General features: G+C 58.8%; 1 pseudogene; it reads left to right on the forward strand.

The window, feature by feature from the left end:
- Positions 1-15889: 15889 nt before the first annotated feature.
- Positions 15890-16832, forward strand: LOC122230744 (annotated as a pseudogene).
- The last annotated feature ends 4222 nt before the right edge of the window (positions 16833-21054 follow it).

Consider the following 21054-nt stretch of genomic DNA (forward strand, 5'->3'; position numbering starts at 1 on the left):
GGCTACCTTTTCTTGGCTGGAGCTGTGGCCTCACCCACCTGGTTCCTGAGGCTCTCACTCTTGACTCGGTTCTTCTAACCCAGCTCCTCCCTCACCCACAGGGAGCACAGCTGGGCCTCTGGGGAGCAGGCCTTAACCTGAGCCCCCCGCCCACACCTACAGGTGTCCCCGGTGCCCACTGGCTCAGCCCCACCCTGGCTTGACTCTCCGGAGCCCTCATGCGCTCGTCCGCTCCCCTGCAGGCTCCCCACCTGTCCAGACTCCAGCCCTGCGGTCAGACCACCACACCCCCCACCCAAGCCCTTCTTCTGGGGACAGGACACCAGAGTCCTGTGTGGCTCCCTGCCCTTGGTCCCTGAGAATCTCTCGTCCAGTCTGTGGCCAGAGGGGTCCCTCTAGATGCCAGTCAGCTCTGCCCCTCAGCTGGGCCCTCCCGCCAGGCTGTGACCCACCTCCCAGGACACCGGTCACTCCTACAAGGCCCCCAGCCCTGCCCCCGGCCAGCGGATCCCGCAGGCACACCCACATCAGGGCCCTCCTGCCCCCACCCATGTGACCATGCTTGCCCCAGATCGCCCTCCCCAAAGAACACCTGGCTTCCTTCAGGGGCCGTGGGACACGCACAGAGAGTCTTCCTGTCAGTTCCACGGCCCCAGCCACGTGCCGCTGACCCAGGCCTCGACCATCCGGAGCTTCCTGCGCTGCTTCCCCGGGGTCCTGTCTGCTGCATGGCTGCAGCCCACCTTCCCGGGCCCCCAGGTGTCTCCACCTCTGCCAGCCTCTGGAGGTCGAGGGTGAAGACGAGCCATCACGACGGGCCCTGGTGGGACAGAAGACCTGCCCCAAGGGGATGATGAGCCACGTGGGCCCTAGCGTGGTTATGCTAGGTCACCAAGGTCCACTCTGACTCAGTGTCCGTGGCCTCCGGCAGCTCAGGCAGGACCCTGGCCTGTTCCGTTCCTGCTGTACCCTCCCCCGGGTGCCGGTGGCCACGGTCCCCCACGGGGAGGCCTCTGGGCATCACATACCTGGGAGAGCGGTGGGGCCAGAGGTCTTGGGGTGGGAAGGACGTCCGAAACTCCTGGAGGCCAGGTTGTCTACGTCCCTGGACACACAGGGACACGCACGTACACACACTGTGCGTGCTGCACATGCCACATACGTGAATATGCAGACACGTGGGCTGCCCTCTTCGTACATGCCCCCCCACGGCACGTGTACGTGGACACACGCACCACGCACGCTGCACACATCACACGCGAGCACGCGTGTGCACGTCCACGCGCTCTCACGCCCGGTCTGCAGCAATCAGCAGAGATCCTCCAGAAAGCCAAGCGCGTGCAGTGCCTTTCTGGACGGTGCCAGGAGCTGCCTTCCCAGAGCCGCGCCTCCCCAGAGCTGCCGAGAGGCCCGGTCTCCACAGCCCTTGGGTTATGACGGGAGTTTCGCTGGTGTCCTGGCCCCAAGTGTCCGGGCTGGGGTCCCGCCTAGGCAGTCCGTGGACAGACAGCCGTGGGCTTCCCAGAGCTGAGCCCCGTATGGAGGCGACGAGGGGCTTATCCCTCGAATATATAAAGAACTCCTACAAGTCAATAAAAGCGGGACGTCGTTGGTCAGTGGTCAGTGTTGACTCTCAGTCCAGTTCTGACACGCGGGGGCTTTCCCCACGTCGGGCAGTTCTGTGTGACCCCGGCGGGCTGCCTGGAGGCTTGGCTACTCCTGACACCATCCGCCAGATCCCACAGGCTCAGGGCTCGGTCCCGCAAGACGTCCGCTTCCGCTCTGGGTGAGTCACGAGTGCGGGCCGTCACCCGCGCTTCTGCCCGAATGGCCACAAGTCAGAGGCTCCCACAGCCCCCTCTTCAGGTTCAATGCATTTGCTCGAGTGGCTCACAGATCTCAGAAAACCAAAGAGCACTGGTTTGTTACCAAGGATGTCAAAGGTGACAGGTCAACAGCCAGAGGCAGACATACACAGGGCGACGTCCCCAGCCAAAGGATTTCTGGGATCTGAGCCCAGCACGGTGCTGCACGGAGCGGCCCGGTCCGCCAGCCGGGATGCCCCCTGGACCCCGTCCTTCTGGGTCGTGGGAGGCTTCACCGCGCACCGTGGCGGACTGAGTCACGGGCCGCTGGCCGCTGATCCAGCCCCAGCCGAGGCTCCCCCAGAAACCAGGGGTGGGGCTGAACCTTCCAACCCTCAATTCAGGGGGCTCCTCTGGCAACCAGTGCTTCTGCGGGGCTTCCCACAGTGCCCTCGTCGAGGAAGCCCAGCGGGGCTGGAAAAGGGCTGCGGGTAAGACACACACTTCGCCCTGGTGGCTGCAAGTGATTCAGGTAAATGCTGTAACACAAGATGCTCCCATGACCCTTCTCTCAGGAAACTCCAAGAGGTTTTGGGAGCTGTGAGCCAGGAGCCCCGGATGAAAACCAAACGTACACAAGTATGTGCGTAAGGTGTAAGTTACGACGTCACGAAAACCCAGTAGGGAGACGGGCGGGTGCAGAGCAGAGGACGCGTGTCCCCGTGGCCGACGTGCCTACGGAAAGGTACTCAGGCTTGTTAAAGAAACGAGGATGTGCGAGGCAGACCAGCGGTGTGTGACACCGCCTGTCACCTGCCCTACCGGCAAAATTTGAGAAGTCTGCCCCCCGCCCCGTGCCAGTGAGCAGGCAGGGGCAGGGAGCCCCCGTGCATTTCGGGCAGGAAAGCAAATGAGCACATCTACTCGCGAAAGCGTTTGCACGGCCTACAAAGTTGAACGTACCGTCGCAAGCCCAGTTTTGGGTGCTCCGGGGCCCCACCCCACGTGCGGTATTTCTTCCGCCACCAGGTGTGACCGTTCCCCACCTGCCCGGGCTGCAGCCTAGCAGTTTAGGTCCGGAGCACCCCAGGGACTGCCTCGCCCAGAGATGCCTGGCATTCAAGGCCCGCCCGGGAGTGGCCGGTTGCCAAGCCCCGGCTGAGCCGGGTGTACACGAGCCGGGCACCCCGCCTGAGGCAGAAGTGTGCTCCGGGCCCCCCGAGGGTCGGGCCGGGCTCCACTGCACCTGAAACCAGACCTGTTCTTGGCCACCCCTCCCCCTCGCTTTCTCCTGAGGGTGCCCCCCTTCCGAATCGGGCGCACCCCCGCGTCAGGCTCTGCTGCTCAGGAGTCCCAACCGGGGATGACGTGCCCCCCCCAAATGCCACAATTCCACCCCCAACTATGTGCCCCCCCAAGCGTGCGCACATCTGTCAGGAGCACGTGCGAGTGCTTACGAACGCACAAGGGGACCAGCGGAAATGCCGGTCAGCCCGGGGAGTGAGCGCGGTCCAGCTTAGCAGGAGAGGACCTGTGGCAGATGGCAGTGACCTCGGGGGTGGCATCGGAGGTGAACTCGTGTCCCCCCAGCATGTCAGAGCAGGACCTTGTTTGGAGATGTAATTACTGTTACGCTAGGGTGGTTCTGGAGCATTTCCGTGGCCCCACGCACTCGACAGCACAAGTGGTTGTCATTACACATGTGAAGTGGTGTCCTACGTGGGAAAGACATTTAACGGGACGTAATTAGTTAACGCGAGGTCATAGGAAGGAGGTCCGTGTAACCCACCGTGTCTGGTGACCTGCAGGGGGAGGAGAGAGACGGAGACGCAGACGCGCGGGGAGAAGGCCGTGTGACCACAAAGGGACAGTATGGAGCGATGTGGCCCCAGACCAGAGGTCACTACCAGAAGCCAGGAGAGGAACATGGGATAGAGGAACTCTCTCTCAGGGCCCTGGGGAAGGGACAGCCCTGCCAGTAGCTTGCCTTCAAACTTGGACTCTAGGATAGTGAAAGAGTATGTTTCTGTTGTTTTAGGCCACCCGGCCCTGGCTGTTCTGTGACAGCAGCCCCAGGGAACTAGAATAGGTGGTGGGTTTGCCCAGCATGGGAGCTCAGGCTCCCTGTCACCACATGCTGGGGTCCACCTCGCCGGTCTTCTCCTCTGCCTGTCCCTCTGTCTAGAACAATCTCCTTTCCACTCCCATCCCCCACTTTCTAACCACCGAACCCTCACACCATCCCTGCTTCCCTTGGACATCACCTCTGGAAGTCTGCTCTAACCCCTGCTCCTGGGCTCAGCCCTGGTACTGCTTCTTAAACCCTCCACTCTCCCCAGCTGGCCCCAGCAGGCGCCCCGTGGAAGGGGAGTGCTGTCTCTCTCTTCGGTGGGCTGGGAGCTCCCCTGGGAGCAAGGACTGAGGAGTCGGTCTCATCATTTCTGCCAATGTCTTGAACAGGCCCCGTGCATGGTTCATAGTGGCACTTAATATATATCTACACAAAAATGAGTTAATGGGTGGGCATTTACATGAACGGGTGGATGAACGGATAGGCGGGGATTTGGTGAATGGGTAGATGGATGAACAGAAGGATAGGTGGAAGAAGGGGAGAAAGGAAGGAAGAAGGAGTAGAGGAATGGATGGGAGGGTGGGTGGGTGGGTGGATGATGAATGGATAGATGATGGAGGAATGGATAGATGAATATGCAGATGGGTGATTGATGGGCAGGTGGTTGGGTTGTTGGATAGTGAATGGATGGATGGATGGATGGATGGATGGGTGGATGGTTGGTTGGATGGGTGGATGGATGGTGGATGGATGGGTGAATGGTTGGATGGATGGTGGATGGATGGTGGATGGATGGATGGGTGGATGGTTGGTTGGATGGGTGGATGGATGGTGGATGGATGGGTGAATGGGTGGATGGATGGTGGATGGATGGTGGATGGATGGATGGGTGAATGGTTGGATGGATGGATGATGGATGGATGGAGGAGTACTTGGATGGATGAGCAGGTAGGTGAATGGATGGATGGATGGATGGATGATGGGTGAATGGACGGACAATGGATGGATGGATGGATGGTTGGTTGGATGATGGATGGATGGATGGATGGGTGGATGGATGGTGGATGAATGGATGGACGATGGATGGATGGATGAATGGTGGATGGGTGGGTGGGTGGATGGATGGATGGATGAATGGTGGATGGGTGGATGGATGGTGGATGGATGGATGGATGGGTGAATGGTTGGATGGATGAATGATGACGGATGGAGAAGTACTTGGAGGGATGAGCAGGTAGGTGGATGGATGGATGGATGGTGGATGGATGGATGGATAATGGGTGAATGGACAGATGATGGATGGATGGACGGACGATGGATGGATGGGTGGATGGATGGATGGTTGGATGGGTGGATGGATGGATGATTGGATGGATGGATGGAGGAGTACTTGGATGGATGAGCAGGTAGGTGGATGGATGGATGGATGGATGGACAATGGATGAATGGATGGATGGTGGATGGATAGATGGATGGTAGATGGATGGTGGATGCATGGGTGGTTGGATGGGTGAGTTATTGGATGAATGGATGATGGATGGATGGAAGAGTACTTGCATAGATGAGCAGGTAGGTGGATAGATGGATGGATGGATGGTGGATGGATGGATGGAAGGTAGATGGTTGGATGGGTGGATGGATGGTGAATGGTTGGATGGATAGGTGATGGATGGATGGAGGAGTACTTGGATGGATGAGCAGGTAGGTGGATGGGTGGGAGCGCAGATGGTGGACGGGACTATGAATGAGTGAAAGGTCCTGCATTACACCTAAAAGTCTGTCGTTCCGGTCCAATCTCAAATCCCTGCTGTGGGACTGGACATGAATGCTATATTTAGCATTTATTCTCCAAGGACATGGCACTCTTTAATACAAGTGAAATTAACCTCAAAACCCTGAAGCCATGTTTTCTCCCCACACTAACCTCCTGCAGAAAGCAAGCTCCCTGGGAGGGAAGAGCCTGCCCCTGCCCCATATCCTGTCTACGCAGGTCTCAGTCCCTGTGTCCACGCTGCACTTTACCATCGGATTTATGCTCTTCACCAAGTGACCTTTAGACACAAAGTCTGGCTGTTAAAGCCCAGAAAAGCCATGGGATTTTTCCTTTGAGAGAAGCATTTTAATAAAGTTTCTGTACCCGTGAAATAGGTGATATACGGAGTAAATGGATTCTCCGTGTTTGGCTTTTCTTATATTTATTCCACAATCCCGCTTTAATCTCTGTAGATGCATCTGACCAGCCAAAGTTCATGGCTTTTACCTGCTTCCTGATTACTGACAGCAGAGAGGTTGCCTTTTTTGAGATACAGTTAATTAGTAAGTCCTGTGTGCCGCTGTCCCCATGGAAGACACTGCCTGCTGCCCTCTTCTTCCCAAAGACCCCTGGGTCACAACCGCAGCACAAAGCCCGGGGCACCCGCCCGCCCCGCAGAGCGGGGTCCTAAAACCCAGCCCACCTGACTGCACAGAGAAGGCTCACCCCAGGGCTGGGAAAACAAAACAAAGGCCAGCGGCTCCCCCACCTGTGTCTGCAGGGGGGGGTGGGGGGTTGCCTGGACTCCCCCCACCCAGCTTCCCGGTGCGGAGTTGGCTGGGCGGTGGGGACAGTCCCATCAGCCAAGCCCGAGAGCCATGGCCTTCTTTCAACTGCCATTTTTGGTGTCCTTACACAGAATGGAAATGGCAGAATATTTCAATTTAGTGAGTCTGGCTTCATTCTTCATTTTAACAAAACAGAAAACACGAGTCAGTGCACCTGAGAACAGGGCAAGTTCCACTGTGCGGAACGTGTGCTTCAGGTGTGTGCACATGAGAGAGAGCGAGCGAGAGAGGATCAGAGACAGAGAGAGATGGAGAGACACGGAGACAGAGCAGGGGAAGGGGTGGCGAGGCAGGAGGAAGGGGCGGGGAGAAGGAGAGAGGGAGACACGAATTTTCAGGTCAGGTTGAAGACTCGCGGCCCTGCACCCCCTCCGTAGGGCGGGCGACCACTTGATCTGCTCAGGACGGTGGGTCACCCCAGGCCCCACTCTGCCCCTCGGCCCAAGCTGGCAGGTGGGGAAGGGGAAGGCCCAGGGCAGGCAAGTCTGAGAAGGGACCGGGTCCCGAGGGGTGGGGGTGGCCAAGAGGGGGATTTGAGGACAGCAGACTGCCCTCGTTGTCCGGGTACACGACAGAAAGGCAACGGAGCCCCGGTGGACTGGGGGGGGGGGGTGGTGCTGAGTTACCCCCGTTTCCCTGGGCAGAAGGCCTCCCAGCCTTTAGTGTAGGAATATGCACCGCTGTCTGCAGCAGGAATCAAGGGCCCTGGGGCCACAGGTCACAGACACCTGCACGCACTGGCCAGGGGTCGACAGGTGAGGGGAATGGGTGCAGAGCAGAGCAGAGGCTGCTGATGTTAGAGAACCGTTCAGTCACATAGAAATGCAGCCTGGTGTCGGCCGGTACCTCTGTGTCTCCGGGGAGGGAAGCCAGAACCTCTGACTCCCAAGCGAGTGTAGGACGCTGTGTCAGTCAGGATCCTTGGTAGGATCTGTCACCTCCACCCAACTAGAGGACCCGGGGCCACTCACAGAGGCCCCTGGGAACGGCCGGTTTGTGCAGGGGACACGGGAGCTGGCCTAGGGGCAGGCCTCCCCACCACCCCTGCCCTGGCACCCAGCCAGCACCTCCCACAGCCACCGCCAGAGCCAAGATCGCAGTGGAGGCTGGCTAGCCGTGGTGCACGTCCTGGGCACCCCACAGGAAGTCACGCAGGGACAGCAATGCCCCCACGGCCATCCACCCCGCGCTGGCTGCGGCGTAGCCCAGAAAGGGCAGAGTCCCTTTCTTGTGACTTCGCTTGGTCTGTTACAAAGCCGTGAGTCTGACACCCAGGGGAACTTGCTCAGAAACTCAGACTCTGAGTCTCCCCAGGCTCCAGTCTTCCAGCAACGTACGAGGGACCAAAGACATCCCTCCTGTTCCTCCCGGCTTCCCCCTGCTCTCCCCGAGGGGCTTAGACTACCACGGGACCCTCATGACACTGGGAACTTCTGCCCTGAGCCGGCCCCCGCTCTCGAGGGGGTGCTGTTTTCCAGGAAGGCTGCCCCCCTGGGGACGGCTGCCTCAGGTGTCCCTCCAAGCACACAGGGTGAACAGAAGGCATGGGAAAAAATAGCACAAACGCTATTTGCTTAGAAATCTGGCTTTTCCAAACAGAATGCAAAGGACTTCTGTTTCTATAACTGAACTTTAAAAACCCAGCCAGTATTGACTTATGCACTAAATGTATTTGTCTAGAATTTAAATAATTTTACTTATTCCAGGAGCTAAATTCCTCTCTCTTCAAGTTATCAGTTGTGTGGATGAAGGGTCCGGCAGACGCTTCGTCGGGTTCAAACCAGAACGCCTCCGCCCTGGGGCCTCACTGCACGCTCCTTCCCCGTCTGGATCAAAGGCTAATATTTGGAGAGGCTTTTCGACAAACGCATTCAAAGGCGGGTTACAATCCACCAGCTATTAAACATTCGGATATCCCTTAAGCCTTTTTCACACAAGAAACTTCAATCAAAGATTCTAAAAAGTTCTATTATACACAAAATGATCATTTTAAAAGCTGAGAAGGAAAAGGTGATAGTCACCTACAGATCCATTCCAGAAGGCGGCAAACTAACTCTTCCAGCCACGGGTGGGGGGGTGGGGGGGGGGGAAGTGGGGGCGCTCTGGGGTCTGTGCGCCGAGGGGGACGCACCGCAGGGGAGGACAGGCCTCTTCCACTCCCTCTGCTCCCTCACGGTGCCCGGGCAGCTGTCAGAAGCCTTACGGGAGCTGAACCCTAGCAAGGGGCCCGACAGGTGGGGGCGTGGGTCCCGGCCCCAGGACGACGCTCTGCAGGCCACCGGCTCCTGAGAGGGTGTTTCCAGCACATTGAAGGGGTGGGTTTTTAATCCAGTGAGTAGCTTTCTGACGGCTCCGCGCGACCTTCTACCTGGAGATGCAAACAGATCGAAACTACCAGCTGAGCTGTCCTGCTGACCACGGCCAGGGGCTGCCGCTGCCCCACGGGTCCCGGCGACGCAGCCTCGGCAGGCCAGGGGTGTGTGCAAGAAGCTGGCCCCGGGGCTGCTGTGCCATAGGTGCGCTCGTTTGCTCCCGTCCCCTTCCCCGCGCCTCCCTCCCGGGGCAGACGCAACGCCACTGCCTGTCTGGTGTCTGGTGAGGTGAGTTAGCCTCCCCCACACACGCCGGCCCGCCGCCGCCGAGGCCAGCTTCTCTCCACGCAGCCAGAGCCCCCGGGGGCCAGCACCCCACCTCCTGGGCACCTGCCCCCAACTCCGTGCCCCTCGGCCCTGCCTCCCACCTCCCACCCCAGCCCCTCCTCGCCCTAAGCAGTGGCTCTGGGGCCTGTGGGGACGTCCACAGGCGGAGGGATGCCTGACCCCCAACCCCCAGCAGGCCCAGGCCGGGCGGACATGGGTTTGGGGGTCCCACTCCACGCTAACAGGGATTTAGCCAGTATTTTGGCCGTATGCTGCAAGACAGAGGGACCTGCGTCTGGACACTGTGCCCTACTTAGGAAATCTCTCTTCGCTGAGAGAGAGGAGTTAGCAAGCCTGAAATTACTTTGTGCGTGTTCTCGAACCGAGCAAGCGGCAGATAATCAGAACCCGCTACATCATTTGCAGGCGGAGCACAAAATGAGCATCCAGGGGCCCTTTTCAAAGCTCATTAAAGGGTCTCAGGGTGGCGGCCGTGGAGCTCTGAACAAAGTCCCCGCAGAGCGCGAGGCCCTGGGGGTAGGAGGGTGTCGCCTCGGGAGACAAGCAGCAGAGAGAGGGAGAGGCTGCAGGGAACGGATGGGCTGGGTGCCTGGGGGGTGGTGCAGGGTAGCCCTCAGCTCTGTTCCCAGACAGCCTGGGGTCTGACATCCACCTGTGCAGGGCGGGGTTGGCTCCGGAGCTGAGACCGAGGAAGTGCCAGGAGGCTGGGCCACGTGAGAGCCGCAGGGCCAGGGTGCACCCCGACGGCAGGGCTGTGGGAAGCACCCAAGCCGGCCCGAAGGTTCCCACAGGCCAGGTTTGCCACAGTCTGTGCAAAGCTAACAATGCCGGTAGTGGCCCGGAGCCCCCCGTCCCAGCTCCGGCTGCCACGGGGAAGTGCCTTAGACTGGGGAGTCTGCAGACACATTTATTCCTCACGGTTCTGAGAGCAGGGCCTCCAGGCGCCACCCTCACTCACGTGGGCGGAGCGCACGCTCTGGCGTCTCTCCTACGGGGGCGCTGATCGCACCCTGGGGCCCACCCCGGGAACCCCGTCCCACCCAAGCGCCTCCGGAAGGCCCGCCTCCTGACCATCGCAGCGAGAGTCAGGGCTGTGGCACATGAGTCCGGGGGACACACCTGTTCAAGCCCTGGCACCACTGAACGAAACAAGTGCCCACGAGTCCACAACAGAGGGAAGGCGGGGCAAGCTCCTCCTTTGGCAGAGTGCTGGGGACAGCAGAACCCGAGGCCAACGCCAGGGCCAGCGATCGTGCCGTAGGCAGGACCCCCGGGGGCGTCAAGTCAGCAGGCAGGTCCTCACAAGGTACCGAAGCGGGAAGTGGCAACTTTGCAGCAGAGAAGCCGCAGACGCCGGGTCGCCGAGCGGTCAGGATGACCCAGCGAGCGCCTGGCCACGACGCTCCCAAGCGGGGTCCGGCAGGGCTTCAGCAAGACCGCCAGGAAACAGCAGACGGGCCCAGGCTGGGACACGTACCTCACCATGGCCGATGCCCCCCAAACGTGCGGAGGACGAGGCTCCGCCCCCGGGGGGAGACCCAAGAGACACTGAACGCGGTTGTGCCCTGGGTCAGGTCCCGGCCCGGAAAAGGAGCGCAGGGCAGGCTGCAGAGACCGGTCTCCCGGCCGCTGCTGTCGGGGAGCCGCTGTGGAACACGTCCGTCTTCCATCGGGTTTTGTAACGTATTTTGTAAGTAATAATTTCAGAGTGAAAAGCTGGACGATAAAACCATTAAAACAAAGATCTTCTCTGGTCCTCTGAGTCCATCCCACGGAGGACACAGTGCCATGCTCCGCGTCACTGGGACAATTCCCTTCTCTCGCTCAGTCTCCCTGCCTCCCACCACACCTGTTAGTGGTGGAGTGGGGCCCCCAAATCCACGTCTGCCAAGAACCTCAGAGCAGGGCCTCGTCTGGGAACATGGGACCGCCCTGGAGCCGGCTGCGCCCTGGCCGACCCCCCACCCCCACCCCCGGCATCCTCGCAGGAGGAAGAGGGACACGCAGACTCCTGGTGGAGACGGGTGGAGAAGGGCTGACACAGCCACAAGCAGGGACACCTAGGATGCCAGCAGCCCCAGGAGCGGGAGGGAGGCCCCCAGGGGTTTGCCCTCAGAGCCCCGGCAGCCAACGTGCCCACTCCCCACTCCGTGGCCGTGGACTCTGGCCTCCAGGACTCAAGGGACCAGATCCCTCTTATTCTGAGCCTTGCAATCTGTAGACGCTCCGGGGACAGCTCACTTCGCCTACGTCCACACTAGCACCGGCCTGCTTCCTTCTCTCTGATTCTATGTGTGTGGACCTCCCGCAGAGGCCCGGCCTGCCAGCCCTGCCTCACCTCCCACGTGGCCGCTCCCCCAGACGTTTCGCTTCCCTGTAACTGGATGAACACTACGTGCGTTAACACCTTCTGTTTTCACTTCGGTTCACTCTCAGGAGACAGCTGCCTGCTCCTTCCACAGCCGTCCTTCCCTCCGCATCTGGACGTCACCGGCGCTCTCCTGCACTTGGACGTTCCGGCCGTCTCCGATCCTCACTGCTACAAACACCACCACAGCGAGTGCCCTGTAGCGCAGGACAGATGCCAGCATGGCCAGCCTTGGGGCTGTGGGGACAGTTTGGTGGCCGCAGCCACGGCCCCTCCCCAGGGCAGCAGCGTGCCCCGCGACCTGTTTCCTCACGAGATGCCTTGGAGGGCACCAGAGCACTGCCCTCGGTGCCCTCAGCGGTGGGAACCTGCTTTTGCACGTGAGGTCTGCTTGCCCACGTCCGGGGCGCTGCAGGGGTGGGGCGGGGCGTTGTCACGAGGGGTGGACATGTTTGAAGCCCAGAACCCGTTTCCGCAGCCCGGGGGTGAATTGAGTCTGGTTACAGATGTTTACCTGCGTGCCATGTCGCTTGAAAGGAAAACCCTCCAACAGCAGTAAGCAGATGGGCATAAACTGCCCGCCCCGAGGGCCCCCAAGGCCACTCTGAGCCGGGTCAGTCCCTGGAGGGGCCAGGCAGGGACGTGCATGGGACCCCTGCCCAGCCACCACCAAAGCACCCAGCGCTCACTGGCCCAGCTTGCCTGACACACGGCCCCTCCTGCCTATCCTCACCCCGGGTCTCGGGCACCACATCTGGGACAGGCCACGTCTGAGTTCCCGACTCTCTACCCCCATCACAGATGTGCTGTCACCTTCCTGGCTTCTGTGGTTTCTTCCTCTCGGTGTGACTGCTGCTGTAGGTGCGTGGCCACCCATGGTGCCACGTGGGCACAGCTGGGGGACCCTTCTCCTCACTGACTGGCCCCCGAGTCTGCAGGTGCATGGGGGCGCTGCTGACCACCTTGGTGCTCCCTCTGCTCCGGTCCAGCCCGGCTCCTGCGGCTCCGGGACCTGAGACACAGCCCACGTTGGGGCCTCCCGCCTGTGGAAGCCCCAGGACTCCGCAGCCACAGGCACATCCACCCCTTCTGCATGGCTCGGTCTCTAGAGAGGCAGGACCCTGTGCCCTCCCGAGGCACCCCTAGCCCTGCCCTCCTGCCTGGGGAGGACTCGCACGTCACCAGTTCCCCCTTCCTTCCTTCCAGATCCTCGCGTATCCACCATCCGGCCCTTCACACACTAGGGGGTGGCAGGCGGCATGAGCTCTGCTCAAGGGGCGTCGGTGGCCCGACCCCCAGCCCCAGATGCTTCTTGCTTCAGTTTCCTTGTGTGCAAATCGCTCCAACGTGGGTAAGTTGTGGGCGCTGAACTGAATCCATGCATGTTGTTCTCAGGACAGCGCCTTCACATGGCGTCTCTTCCTTCCAGACCAGCGGACAGGAATGTCGGGTGCCCTGGGGCCGAACCTCAAGTTAAGAGCACCACCTCCGAGGCCCTGCTCCACGCGTGCACCTGGCGTGGTTGCCGAGGGTCCACCGGTGCCCCTCGGCCTGTGGCAGCGTGTCCGTGCTCCCGGGAGGCCCGGTGCCCTGGCGCCTGGGCTTGCCACGTGGGAGGTCCAGAGCGGTCATTACCACTCGTGACCAAGGGGCAATTACACCGGCAATCAGAGCCCAGGCTGGGAGTCGGGGAAATGTCAGCATGGGAGACGAGGAAGCTTGATCAAGCATTAGGCACAGCCTCCGGCTGACTTCTTCCTGCCACTAAAAGAGCTGTTTCCATGAGCCGGTCGGCTTCCAGACATTGTTTGGCGGCCCGTGTGTTCCAGAGAATAGAATCCATTATTTGTTCAAGACGGGTTTCCTGAGGTAACTGCGAACCCCAATATTGACACTAAGTCGTATTAAAAGCGTTGCGGGAAGGCCAGCCGGGCTTTTTGTAAGATAATAATAGTGCTCGTGTGTTCTAAGGCTGAAACCTGTAATCTCGTTGATTTTCCACCGGGAAATGGGGCTGTTGATGAGGCCTAACCCTGGGGACCATCGGCGCTGCCCCGAGGGCAGTGGAATCAAGGGACCCCTCCCCCCACCCAGCTCCCGACACCTGAACAGGCCAAACGTCCTCCTGAGACCTCCTAGCAAGACACTGGACCGCCCTTTCTCCTGAGACCCTCCTGGGGTGACACTGGACCTCCCCTTTCTGACACCAGCCCCCTCCAACAGGAGGCTGGGGAGCATCTCCGGGGACCAGCGTGCACTCAAGTGTCAGGGACGCAGGGGGACACACAGTCCTGGCTTGGCCTGCATCTCCCCCCTTCCCACGACCTCACGTGCCCCCGGCATTTCCTCCGACCCTCAAAACAACAGGGATTAATTACGGAGACACACTGGGGGGATTTGCAACAGAATTGAGGGCTGCTATGGAAGGAATCGTTTTCTGCAAGTTCGTCTGTTGAAGCCCTGACTCCTAACTCCTGAGAACGTGACTGCGTTTGGACGTCAGGTCTACAGAGGTGGTCAAGCCAAAGCAGGTCACTAGGGTGTCCCTGATCCACATGACCCGTGTCCTCCTAGGAAGACGAGACCGGACACAGACACGCACGGGGACGGCCAGGTGAGGACACAGAGTCGGCACATACAGGCCAAGCAGAGAGGCCTCAGGAGGAACCCGCTCTGCCCCCACCCGCGTCCCAGCCTCCCAGCCTCCCAGCCTCCAGCACCGGGAGAAGTAAATGTCTGACGGCTAAGCCGCCCACCTGTGGGACCCAGTTACGGCAGCCACGAGAACTCACTCAGAGCCCAGGGCCTGGCCCTCCCCTCTCTTACCCCAGCCCACCCGACACCTCGCGCACGGGCGTTCTAACCAGCGAAGATGACGGGGGTGGTCCTCGCAACGTGGCCACTCCTCCGTGCCAGGCACGACTCCGGGGGCCTCTGATCCTTACCCTTCCTGACCGCTCTGCCGTGGGCGCACTATGCTGACCACATGAAGGAGAGCGCCAGGGAGCCCACACCTCACCTGAGAACGGGGGCCACCTTCCGGGCTCCCCGGCTGTGGCCGCCTGACTTTCTGAGATAACGCGAAGAAACCCACTTGATCCCAGAGAAGATGCGCAGAGCTGGGCGCCTACCCCAAACTGCCTCTGGCAGCTGTTCTCTCTAAGGTGTGCACCTAGGTGGCGCCTCAACTGCAGTTTCCAACTTCCCGGACCCAGCAGCCCACCGACAGGATCTTGTTTTTACTGGACGAGCCCCGCAGAGCCGGTCTCCGATGCACTGAGACCCGGTGACCCGCGGCGGGGGCTGCTCCTCAGCTCAGAAACACCGCAAGCGCACCACGGCCCGGGACCCGGAATAGCCACAGCTCCTGCTCCCGAGGCCGCTTATTCCCCGCGATCAGGGAAACAGAAACGAAAACGACCCCGAGTCGAGGGACAGCATCTCACCTGTCAGACCGGCAGAACTCCACGGGCCGGACACTGTCCTCTGCTGGCACAGCTACAGAGAAACAGGTTTCCTCAGCCTTTGCCGGCAGGATACCAGCAGCCTGCCACCCGAGGGGAGGCGCCGGGCAGCCGCTGGAGAAGCGTCCCCACGTCCATCGTTTGAATCGACAGTTCCCCGTCCAAGGATCTACCTCAAAAACACACTGGCAGATTAAGACATGGAAAAACGTACGTTCGAGATCACGCGTTATAGTCCAAGTTTTCATAGCTAAAGGCTAGAAACAACTCAGGTGTCTATTAACAGGGAGGTAGTCGAATAAACTGTTACACCCCCAAAAACGGAGAAGCGTGCCTGCACAAAGATAGAAGAAAGAGATCTATCTGCCACATGGGGTTTTCTCCAGGACACGCAAAAGATTGTAAAACTCAATGGAACTTCCAGAAATGAAAAACAGAACAACTGAAATGGAAAATTCACAGGATAAGCTTAGCAGTTTGGAAAATACAAAAAAGAGTCAGTGAACCTGGATACATAACATTAGAAAGGATCCAAACCTAAGTATGGGAAGGGGGAAAAATTGAAAAACTAAACAGACCTTCCTCACCATCGAACAGCGTCAAGCTGTCTGATATACACACAGCTGGACTCCAAAGAGGAGGCAGACCAAATATTTAAAGGCTTCTTGGCTGCACATTTGCAAATTTGATGAGACTCCCAAAGTAAAGGAGTTCGGTAAGCATCCAGCGGGACAGACAAGAGGAACCACGCTACAGCACGTCACCGCCGAATTGTTAAAAAAGCAACGGCTTTAAAAAAATTCTAAAACCAGCCAGAGAAAAGGGACACACTCTAGGCAGAGAAACAGGACCAGAAATAACTGTTAATTTCTCATCAGAAACAACACAGGCCAGAAGGTACTGCAACAGTGTGCTTTCACATGAAGAAAACACGCGTGTCAACCCGGGACTCTACAATTACTGAAAATACCTTTCCAAAAAACAAAGGCAGCCCAGGGGCCTGGAGTTCCAGCCGGTTCCTACCACGTTCCCCAGTCACCTGCCTCCTCTTTCCTTGGAACGTGACAGAAGCCACGGTGTCCTTCGCGGGTGCAGCGCCCGAGACCATCTCCGAGACCACGACAGTGCCCGTCGAGCGGGTCAAGCTGCCGCCGCAGGTGCAGGGTGCCAGCAAGCACATCGCCACAGACAGCGATGCAAGGGCATCACGGGCTGTGAGGTTCGTGTCCCCAAGGAGCAGGGGGTCCTGTCCTCCTGGTGTGGTCACCGGCCAACGTCGTCAGATACTTCCCCACCCAGGCTCTCAACTTCGCCTTCAAAGATAAACACAAGCGGGTCTTCCCGGGTGGTGTGGACCACAGAGCCCAATTCGGCGCTACTCTGCAGGGCATCTGGCATCAGGTGGTGCCGCTGGGGCCACATCCCCGTGTTTTGTGTATCCTCTGGATTTTGTTCGTACCCGTCTGGCAGCTGATGCGGGCAAAGCTGGACCGGAGAGGGAACCCAGGGGCCTCGACGACTGCCTGGGTGAGATCTACAAATCCGGTGGGATGGAGGGCCTGCGCTGTGGAGGGTGTTCTCATGTCCCGAGCTGCCTACCTCAGCGTCTGTGCCGCTGCAAAGGGGTCGCTCCCAGGTCCCGAGAATACACACACGTTCCTCAGCCGGATGACGGCATGACCCGTCACAGCGGCTGCGGGGCTCCCTCCCATCTGTTTGACGCTGTTCATCGGACATCGGGTCCACAGGCTCGCTTCGCTGCCCGAGCAGGACACCCCGCAAGGAAGAAGGCAAAGCTTTCTACAAGGGGGCTGGTCCAGCGTTCTCAGATGCATGGGGCGCTTCTGCGCTTGTCTCGTGTGACGAGTCGAGAAGCTCGTGCAAGTTACGCTAGTGTTTCCCCCTGTGAACAGGCGTGTTGTATCAGAGAACATCTCTTGAGGATTCTTGACGGACTTTTGGCCCTCTGTTTATCAACGATAACTACTGGTTGGAAATGGGAAGCAATGATGTTTGTCTGACCCTTTTATCTCTTAAGGCCATTTCCATGATGGTGGGACTCCGTTGTATTTTTTTATTTCAGTCACTCCTGAAAAATAAATTTGAGGAAATAAAAAAATGAAGGCAGGTTAAAAGTATTTTCATTCAAAAATGGTTGACACAATCCACCACCACTGGATGTACGTCGTAAGAAGTGCTTTAAAAAAGCCACGGAAGCAAAGGAGTAAAGAGCAGCTGGAAATCAAGACACGCACGAAGGAGCCGAGAGAGCAGGTGGGTGCACGTGAACTGATGTCAAGCATCTGTGCTCCTGCTTAACTTACTCAAAGCACAGCTGACCGTTTAAAGCAAAAAGGACGATGTTATCGTGGACTTGACGGCATACGTAGAAGTGAAACGTATGACAAGTTAGAAGGAAGCAACAGGAGAACAGACTAGAACTTTGCTGTCCAAAGTTGTTACGGCCCATAGCAACTTTTTTCCTCTTTTCCAGCGATGTCTTCTGAGACACCAATAATAAAATAGCAAAAAGAAACTACACCAAAATGAAAAAGCTTCTGCACAGGGAAGGACACAGTCAACAAAACTAAAAGACGACCTACAGAATGGGAGAAGACATGTGCCAATGACATAGCCAATAAAGGGTTCGTAATCCAAAATACATAAAGAACCTAATACGACTCAATACTCAAAACACAAAATTTCCAACTAAAAAACGGGCAGAAGACATGAACAGGTATTTCTCCAAACACAGAGATGACCAACAGACACACGAAAAGATGTTCAACATTCCTCCTCATCAAGGAAATGCGAATCAAAACCACAATGAGGCAGCACCTCACACTCCTCAGAATGGCTAAAATCAAAAACAAAAGAAACCACCAGTGTTGGTGAGAATGTGGATAAAAAGGAACCCTCGTGCACTGTTGGTGGGAATGCAAGCCGGTGCAGCCACTGTGAACAGTACGGCGGCTCCTCAAAAAGTTAAAAATAAGGGCACCTGGGGGGCACAGTCAGTTAAGCGTCTGACTGTTCATATTGGCTCGGTCATGATCTCACGGTTCGTGCGACCGAGCCCCGTGTCAGGCTCCGCGCTGTCACCCTGGACTCACATTTGAGGGGCCCTGGGAATGAACAACATCCTCACCCTGCAGGAGAATGGTTAGCTTTCAAGGGTCCCTAACCAGACACCCACGCGCAACACGTGAGTATCCCACCACCAACCAGCAGCGGGAGGGCTAACCCTGTACACAAGAGCTCCTATAAGGAACTGACAGTGGGATACGTCTCATGGGTGGGAAGGAAAGTCCTGTGGGAGCCGTGCCCTTGCTAGGAGGGCCAAGCATCAGGCAGGTCCGGGCTGGACACTCGGGAGTGATCTGCAGTCTAGAAGCTGGGTCCCCAAGTCCCCGCACGGCACCGGGTTTCTATCTGACCTTCCAGAAAGCCATGCAAGGCATGCATTTATTTATTTATTTATTTATTTATTTATTTATTTATTGTCTCTTTATTTTGCGAGAGAGCGAGTGCAAGTGGGGGAGGGGCAGAGAGAGAGGGAGAGAGAAAATCAGAAGCAGGCTCCACAGTCTTCTCGGAGTCTGATGTGGGGCTTGAGCTCACAAACCTGAGCCACCCAGGTGCCCCCATGCAAGGCCTTTTTATAGCTGTGACATAGGGAAACTGAAGGACTTTGTAAAAATCTGCTTTTCACTCCTTTTCCTGATCCTATTCCTGCTAGGACCCGCATCCCCACTTTACACACGCCTTGTAGCACCAACAGTGTGTGTCCTCCTTATAAGGGACAAGAAGTTAACATTTATCTCAAGTCTTCCGGCACAATAGACGACATCTAAGGAAGAACCAGGTGAGAATAACCAGACCGCCAGGAACAGACGTGTGGACACCAAGGCTCCCTGGCTCTGAGGATAACTGATGAAGGGCAGCTGGGGGACTGAGGGGGACCTACACAGCAGGCCCCAAGCAAGAGGAGATTCTCTCCTTTCCTTTCCGGAGTCTCCCAGACACTCCGTACCTGCATTCTGTCTATACCTTCAGGACACTCTGCACTCACCTCCTGCTGGCTCACATTCAATTTCTATCCTGCAGAGGGCCGGGGACACTCGTGCCTGGTCCCGCAGGACCCCCTCTGGATCCCTGGACCTGACCTGCCTGCATTGGCTTTAGATTCATGAGCGACAGGACACTCTGCGTCAGGGTGTGGCTTTTGCCCCCAGTTGCCAATAAATCTCTACACCTGGGACAGAGTACAAACCAGATCAAAAGTCAGTCTGAGAGGGAGAAGAGTATGAACCTCAGCGTTCTTGGGGCTTTGCGGCCCCTTCCTGAGGCCTGACTGCATCCTGGCCTTCAGATTCCACAAGACCCCCCCATGTCCCTCGTGTCCCGCTGATGCCCTCTTGTGCTCACACAGCTGGAGCTGGTCTTTGTTCCCTGCAGACTAATTAGCCTGGCGTTCCTTCCTACACTGTGTAGACCAGAGCAGCGACAGCAAAGCCGCAGGGTGCGAGCAGGGGCTCCTTAGGTGTGGCAGGAGCACGATGGCTCAGGGGTAAAGGTGGCTCTGTGGCCTTGGTTGCAGAGGACTGGTAAGCCTGTTAAGAAGGGTGGATTTTACACTCAGGGTAAGAAGAGGCAGGTTTGCTAAAGCAGAGGACAGACCAGATAGGGGAGGGTGGAGACGGTTTGTGACACACCATTCCATCGGTTGAACCAACAGAGCCAGGAGTGGATTCTACAAGGGAGAACGTGCGGAGGAAAGTTCCTAGTGGCCCCCCAATCTCTGGCCCAGATCCTAGGAGCAGGTGGTCCAAGGCCTCCCTGCACTCAGCCTCAGTGCCTTGTTCCCGGAGGTCTCCATCTCTGCATGAAGTCACATCCCGTCCACAGCGCATCTACTGCCCTACGAATTCCCGCCCAAGCCCCCACCCTAAAGCAGTTTGCCTCCTCCTCTGAAAACCAGGACCAGCGCTTGCCATTTCTCTAGGTGCCTCACGCGAGTCTCCCGCAATCAGGCAGGAAAAGCAAGCCCCTGCAGAGGGCTGGCCCGCGGCCGGGGGAGCTCTGCCAACTTAGCATGGAAGCAGGAAGGGCGCGGGCCCGCGGGCGAACCGGGACAGCTTTCCCCCGAAGGTTCGCAGCGCCGCCGAACCTGGGACTAGGAGCTACAGCCCCTGGCTGAGCAAGCCCGGGTGCGGGCAGGGGCGCTTCAAGGGGAAGACCCCTCCCCAGGCCCCCCTCTCTGCGGTGTTGTTTCTTCAAAATCGCACCGCCCCCCCCCCAAGAGGCTCCTATTGAAATAACCACCTGAAATCAGGTCTCTAATTTTCGGGAGTCTATTGACCATTTTCCTCTATTTTGACGTAACTCCAGACGTAGAAAGGGTTTCAAGAACACCACACGGTCTCTGTATCGCCTCCAACCAGCTTTCCCAAATGTCAACATTGCACCCACTTGTGGGCCCGGTAGGCCTGGGGACAGCGCAGTCCCCACGGCTGGGCGGTAGGGGGTGGTCCAGCCAGTGTCCGCGGATGTGGGGCGGTGCCTTGGAGACCCCGCGACCCCAAGGCGACGGCTCCCCTTCGGCCCCCGGTCCATGCCCCGCCTCCGCCATGCCCCGCCCCCGCCTCGACCCGCCCCCGTCTCACCGCCCCTCCCCCCCGGCCCCCTCCGTCCCCGGCCCCTCGCGACCGCCTCGCAGCCGCGCCGCCGCGCCCCATCCCCCTCTGCCTGGCGCCCCCTGCCGGCCGCCTCACCACCCGGTTCCCCGTCCCGCTCCCCTCGCGACCCCTCCGCCCTCGACAGGCCCCAGCCCAAGCGCCCGGAACCCGCGAGGCAAGCCGGGAGGAGGACGCGGGCGGGAGCCGTCACCAGCGTGCGTCGCGCCCCTGACGCGTGCGTGCGTGCGCGTGCGTCGTTGGCTGGACTGCGTTTCCCAGGGGGCCGCGCGGCGCGCCCACTTCCGGCGGGAGGCACGGGACCCGGAAGCGGCCGCGGGGCGGCGAATCCCGCGGCGACAGGTCGGTCGGAGGGCGGCGGGAGCATGCTGGGCGGCCGGCGGCCCGCG

Source organism: Panthera tigris, chromosome A1, assembly GCF_018350195.1.
Source record: "Panthera tigris isolate Pti1 chromosome A1, P.tigris_Pti1_mat1.1, whole genome shotgun sequence".
Taxonomy (NCBI): Eukaryota; Metazoa; Chordata; class Mammalia; order Carnivora; family Felidae; genus Panthera; species Panthera tigris.